This window comes from Macaca mulatta, chromosome 4, assembly GCF_049350105.2.
Source record: "Macaca mulatta isolate MMU2019108-1 chromosome 4, T2T-MMU8v2.0, whole genome shotgun sequence".
Lineage (NCBI taxonomy): Eukaryota > Metazoa > Chordata > Mammalia > Primates > Cercopithecidae > Macaca > Macaca mulatta.
This window is the reverse complement of record NC_133409.1, coordinates 149,869,522-149,875,574: the sequence shown is the minus strand read 5'-3', so window position 1 is coordinate 149,875,574 and position 6,053 is coordinate 149,869,522.

Below are 6,053 nucleotides of genomic sequence, written 5' to 3'. Positions count from 1 at the left end.
TATGTCCAGAACTGTATCAATTTCTTCTAGGTTTCCTAGTTTATGTGCATAGAGGTGTTGTTAATGTTCTGTGATGGTTATTTGTGTTTCTGTGGGATCAGTGGTAATATCCCCATTGTCATTTCTGAGTGTGATTATTTGAATCTTCGGTCTTTTCTTCTTTATTAGTCTAACTAGAGGTCTGTATTTTTTTATTAATTTTTTTCAAGAAACCAATTCCTGGATTCACTGATCTTTTGAGTGTTTGTTTTTTCTGTCTCAATCTCTTTTAGTTCAGCTCTGATTTTGGTTATTTCTTGCCTTCTGCTAGCCTTGAGATTGGTTTGTACCTGGTTGACTAGTTCTTTTAGTTGTGATGTTAGATTGTTAAATTAAGGTCTTTCTAACTTTTTCATGTGGGCATTTGATGCCATAAATTTCCCTCTTAACACTGCCTTAGCTGTGTCCCAGAGATTCTGGTGTATTGTATCATTGTTCTCATCAGTTTTAAAGAACTTCTCAATTTCTTTCTTAATTTCATTATTTATGCAAAAGTCATTCAGGAGCAGGCTGTCCAACTTCCATGCAATTGTATGGTTTTGAATGAATTTCTTAGTCTTAATTTCTAATTTGATTGCACTGTTGTCTGAAAGATTGTTTGTTATGATTTCAATTCTTGTGCATTTGCTGAGGAGTATTTTACTTCCAATTATGTGATCAATTTTAGAACATGTGCCAGTGGTGATGAGAAGAATGTATATTCTGTTGTTTTGGTGTGGATAATTCTACAGATGTCTATCAGGTCCACTTGATTTAGTGCTGAGTTCAAGTCTTGAATATCTTTGTTAGTTTTTTTCTCGATGATCTGTCTAATATTATCAGTGGGTTGTTAATATCTCCAAGTATTATTGCATGGGAGTCTAAGTCTCTTTGAAGGTTCCTAAGAACTTACTTTATGAATCTGGGCGTTCCTGTGTTGGGTGCTGATATGGTTTAGCTGTGTTCCCATCCAAATCTCACCTTGAATTGTGGCTCCCACAATTCTCACATGCCACGGGAGGCACCCGGTGGGAGGTAATTGAATCATGGGGGTGGGTCTTTCCCATGCTATTCTCATGATAGTGAATAAGTCTCATGAAATCTGATAGTTTTATAAAGGGGAGTTTCCCTGTACAAGTTCTCTTGTCTTGTCTGCCACTATGTGAGATGTGCCTTTCACCTTCCATCATGATTGTGAGGCCTCCCTAGCCATGTGGAATTGTCAGTCCTTTAAATCACTTTCTTTTGTAAATTGCCCAGTCTCAGGTATATCTTTGTCAGCAGCATGATAACAGACTAATACAGTAAATTGGTACCAGTAGAGTGAGATGCTGCTGAAAAGATACCTGAAAATGTGGAAGTGACTTTGGAACTGGGTAACAGGCAGAGGGTGCAACAGTTTGGAGGACTCAGAAGAAGACAGGAAAATGTGGGAAAGTTTGAAACTCCCTCAAGACTTGTTGAATGCCTTTGCCCAAAATGCTGATGGTGATGTGGACAATAAAGTCCAGGCTAAGGTTGTCTCAGATGGAAATGAGAAACTTGTTGGGAACTGGAGCAAAGGTGACTCATTATGTTTTAGCAAAGAGACTGGTGGCATTTTGCCCCTGTACTAGAGATTTGTGGAACTTTGAACTTGAGAGAGATGATTTAGGGTATCTGGCAGAAGATATTTCTAAGAAGCAAAGCATTCAAGAGGTTACTTGGGTGCCATTAAAACCATTCAGTTTTATAAGGGAAGCAGAGCATACGTGTTTGGAAAATTTGCAGCCTGACAGTGCGATAGAAAAGAAAATCCAATTTTCTGAGGATAAATTCAAGCTGGCTGCAGAAATTTACATGGGTAACGAGGAGCTGAATGTCAATCACCGAGACAATGGGGAAAATGTCTCCAAGGCATTTCAGAGGTCTTGATGGCAGCCCTGCCCATCAGAGGTCTGGAGGCCTAGGAGGAAAAAAATGGTTTCTTGGGCTGGGCCCAGTGTCCCCGTGCTGTGTGCAGTCTTTGGACTTGGTGCCCTGTGTCTCAGCCACTCCAGCTGTGACTAAAAGGGGCCAACATAGAGCTCAGGCCATGGCTTCAGAGGATGCAAGCCCCAAGCCTTGGCAGCTTCCATGTGGTGTTGAGCCTGCAGGTACACAGAAGTCAAGAATTGAGGTTTGGGAACCTCCACCTAGATTTCAGAAGATGTATGGAAACGCCTGGATGTCCAGGCAGAAGTTTGCTGCCTGGGAAGGGCACTCATGGAGAAACTCTGCTAGGGCAGTGCAGAAAGGAAATGTGGAACTGGCACCCTCACACAGAGTTCCCACTGGGGCAGTGCCTAGTGGAGTTTTTGAGAAGAGGAGCACCATTCTCTAGACTCCAGAATGATGGATACACTGACAGCTTACATCGTGCACTGGAAAAGCTGCAAACACTGCATGCCAGCCCATGAAAGCAGCCAGGAGGAAGGCTATATCCTGCAAAGCCACAGAGGTGGAGCTGCCCAAGACCAGGGAAACTCACCTCTCACTTCAGTGTGACCTGGATGTGCTATATGGAGTCAAAGGAGACCTTTTTTTGGAGTTTAATATTTGAGTGCTCTGCTGGATTTCAGAGGTGCATGGGGCCTTTAAGCCCCTTCATTTTGGCCAATTTCTCCCATTTGGAATGGGTATATTTATCCAATGCTTGTACCCTCATTGTGTCTAAGAAGTAACTAACTTGCTTTTGATTTTACAGGCTCATAGGCAGAAGGGACTTGACTTTGAGTTAATGTTGAAATAAGACTTTGGGGGACTCTTGGGAAGGCATGATTGGTTTTGAAATATGAGGACATGAGATTTGGGAGGGGCCGGGGTGGAACGAAATGGTTTGGCTGTGTCCCCACCCAAATCTCACCTTGAATTGTAGCTCCTATAGTGCCCATGTGTTGTGGGTGGGACCTAGTGGGAGGTAATTGAATCATGGGGTAGGTCTTTCCCGTGCTATTCTTGTGATAGTGAATAATCTCATGAGATTTGATGGTTTTATGAAGGGGAGTTTTCCTGCACAAATCCTCTTCTCTTGTCTGCTGCCATGTGAGATGTGCTCTTCACCTTCTGCCACCATGATTGTGAGGCCTCCCCAGCCACACGGAACTGCAAGTCCATTAAACCTCTTTCTCTTGTAACCTGCCCAGTCTCAGGTATGTCTTTATCAGCAGCATAATAATGGACTAATATAGGTGAATATATATTTAGGATAGTTAAATCTTCTTGATGAATTGAACACTTGACCATTACGTAATGCCCCCTTTTTTTTGTTTTGAAATGGAGTCTCATTCTGACACCCAGTCTGGAGTGCAGTGGTGCAATCTTGGCTCACTGCAACCTCCACCTCCTGAGTTCAAGTGATTCTCTTGTCTCAGTGTCCTGAGTAGATGGGATTACAGGTACACACCACAACCCAGTTAATTTTTGTATTTTTGGTGGAGATAGAGTTTTACCATGTTCACCAGGCTGGTCTTGAACTCCTGACCTCAAGTGATCCACCCACGTCAACATTCTTTCTCTTTTTTATATTTATTGGTTTGAAGTCTTTTTTTTGGTCTGAAAGTAGGATTGCAACCCCTGTCTTTTTTTCCATTTTCCATTTGCTTGGCTGATTTTTATTCATCCCTTTATTTACAGTCTATGGGTGTTACATCATGTGAGATGGGTCTTTTGAAGACAGCACACCAATGGATCTTATATTTTTACCCAGCTTGTCACTCTGTGCCTTTTCACTGGGGACATTTAATCCATTTACATTCAAGGTTAGTATTGATATGAGTGAATTTGATCCTGTCATTCTGATGTTAGCTGGTTATTTTGCAGACTTGATTATGTGGTTGCTTTATAGTGTCACCGGTCTGTGTACTTCAGTGTGTTTTGTAGTGGTTGGTAACAGTCTTTCCTTTCCATAATCAGTGCTTCCTTCAGAAGCTCTAGTAAGGGAGGTCTGGTAGTAATAAATTCCCTTGGCATTTATGTGTCTGAAAAGGATCTTATTTCTCCTCTGCTTAGGAAGTTTAGTTGGCTAGGTATGAAATCCTGAGTTGAAATTTCTTTTTTCTTTTTTTTTTGAGATGGAGTCTCACTCTGTCAACCAGACTGGAGTGCAGTGGCACCATCTCAACTCACTTCAACCTCTGCCTTCCAGGTTCAAGAGATTCTCCTGCCTCAGCCTCCTGAGTAGCTGGGACTGCAGGCATGTACCACCACACCCAGCTAATTTTTCTATTTTTAGTAGAGATGGGGTTTCACCATATCGGCCAGGATGGTCTTGATCTCTTGACCTCATGATCTGCCCACTTTGGCCTCCCTAAGTGCTGGGATTACAGGCTTGAGCCACCACGCCCAGCCTGGAATTTCTTTTATTTAAAGATGCTGAATTGTGGCCCCCAATCTCTTCTGGCTTGTAGTGTTTCTGCTGAAAGGTCCACTGTTAGTCTGATGGGCCACCCTTTGTAGGTGACCTGACCTTTCTCTCTAGCTGTCTTTAACATTTTTTTCTTTCATTTCAACTTTGAAGAATCTGATGACTATGTGTCTTGGGGATGATCTTGTAAAGTATCTTACTGGGGTTCTCACTATTTCCTGAATTGAATGTTGGCCTCTCTAGCTAGGTCAGGGAACTTCTTATAGATGATATCCTGAAATATATTTCCCACATTAGTTGCATTCTTCCCATCTCTTTCTGGGACACCAATGAGTAGTAGATTCTGTCTCTACATAATCCCACATTTCTCGAAGGTTAGGCTCATTTCTTTTCATTTTTTTCTCTATTCTTGTTTGATCATCTTATTTCAGAAAGCAAGTCTTCAACCTCTGAAGTTCTTTCCTCAGCTTGGTCTACTCTACTATTAATACTTCTTACTGCATTACGAAAATCTTGTAGTGTGCTTTTCAGCTCGATCAGGTCAGTTATGTACTTTTCTACACTGGCTATTTTGTCTGTCAGCCAAGTCTTGCCTAAGGCCTGCTGCAACCACTCCCTGGCTACTGCCTATATTCACTCAAGGCCCTGGGGCTCTACAATCAGCAGCTAGCAAAGCCAGCCAGTCCTCTGTCCTTTGTTCAAGATAGCAAGGTCTCCCATATGGCAGGGGTGTCTGGAAGTACCATCTGGGATTCAGGCACTACAGTCAAAAACCTTAGATCTCTACCTGGTATTCTATCATATCAGCAGTTCAGGACTATTCTTCCTATCTCTTCAGTGCCTCTTTCAGGGACACAAAGTTACAACCAGGTGCTATGAGTGCTCATCTGACTTTTGGTTCTTATGAAAGTTTTTTGTTTTTTTTGTTTTTGTTTTTTTCCTGTGTAGGTAGTTGTTAACTTGATGTCCTTGCAGGGGACACAACCAGTGGAACTTTCTATTCTACCATTTTTCTCCCAATTTTGCTCCTTTTCTTCCCATGTGTCAAGACCACTCCACAAAGGTTGGATCCTGGCTTGTCTGAACCCATGTGATCCCATGTTTCTTCCAACGTGTGAGGGAGGGAGTAGGAAAAGTTTAATTGCTCCTTATAAAGAGACACAAGAAGAAATAGTTTGTTTCTTACCTTTGGAAGTTGTGAGAGAATACAAAACCTAAAGCTGCTGCAGGTGTCCTCCTACCATCTCAGGAAAGCTGACGTGCTGTAAAGAGATGAGCTATGAAGTTCGAGGATTGCTGGTGATGCTACTGGCCTGCTTCATTGAGCAACCCTGGAGATGCCCTGCCTCAGATCCATCTGCTATGTGAGATAATGAGTTAAAGAAAAAGCTAATTAGATTGGATTTTCTGTTACTAGCAGCAGAAAGCATTTTCATGGAAACGTTCATTCCATACATTTTAATTCCACCTTATAATTTCACGCCACAAGTTTCCCATAAAGTGAGATAAATCTTATCTTCATCTCAGGGAATAAAGCAAGAGTAAAGTTGCAACTGTGGGATCAAACAGAACAGACATGACTAGCAGCATATTCAATTTCTATAGGATAAGCTGCTTTGCACAAGTAACATGTATTTAAAAATAAAATATG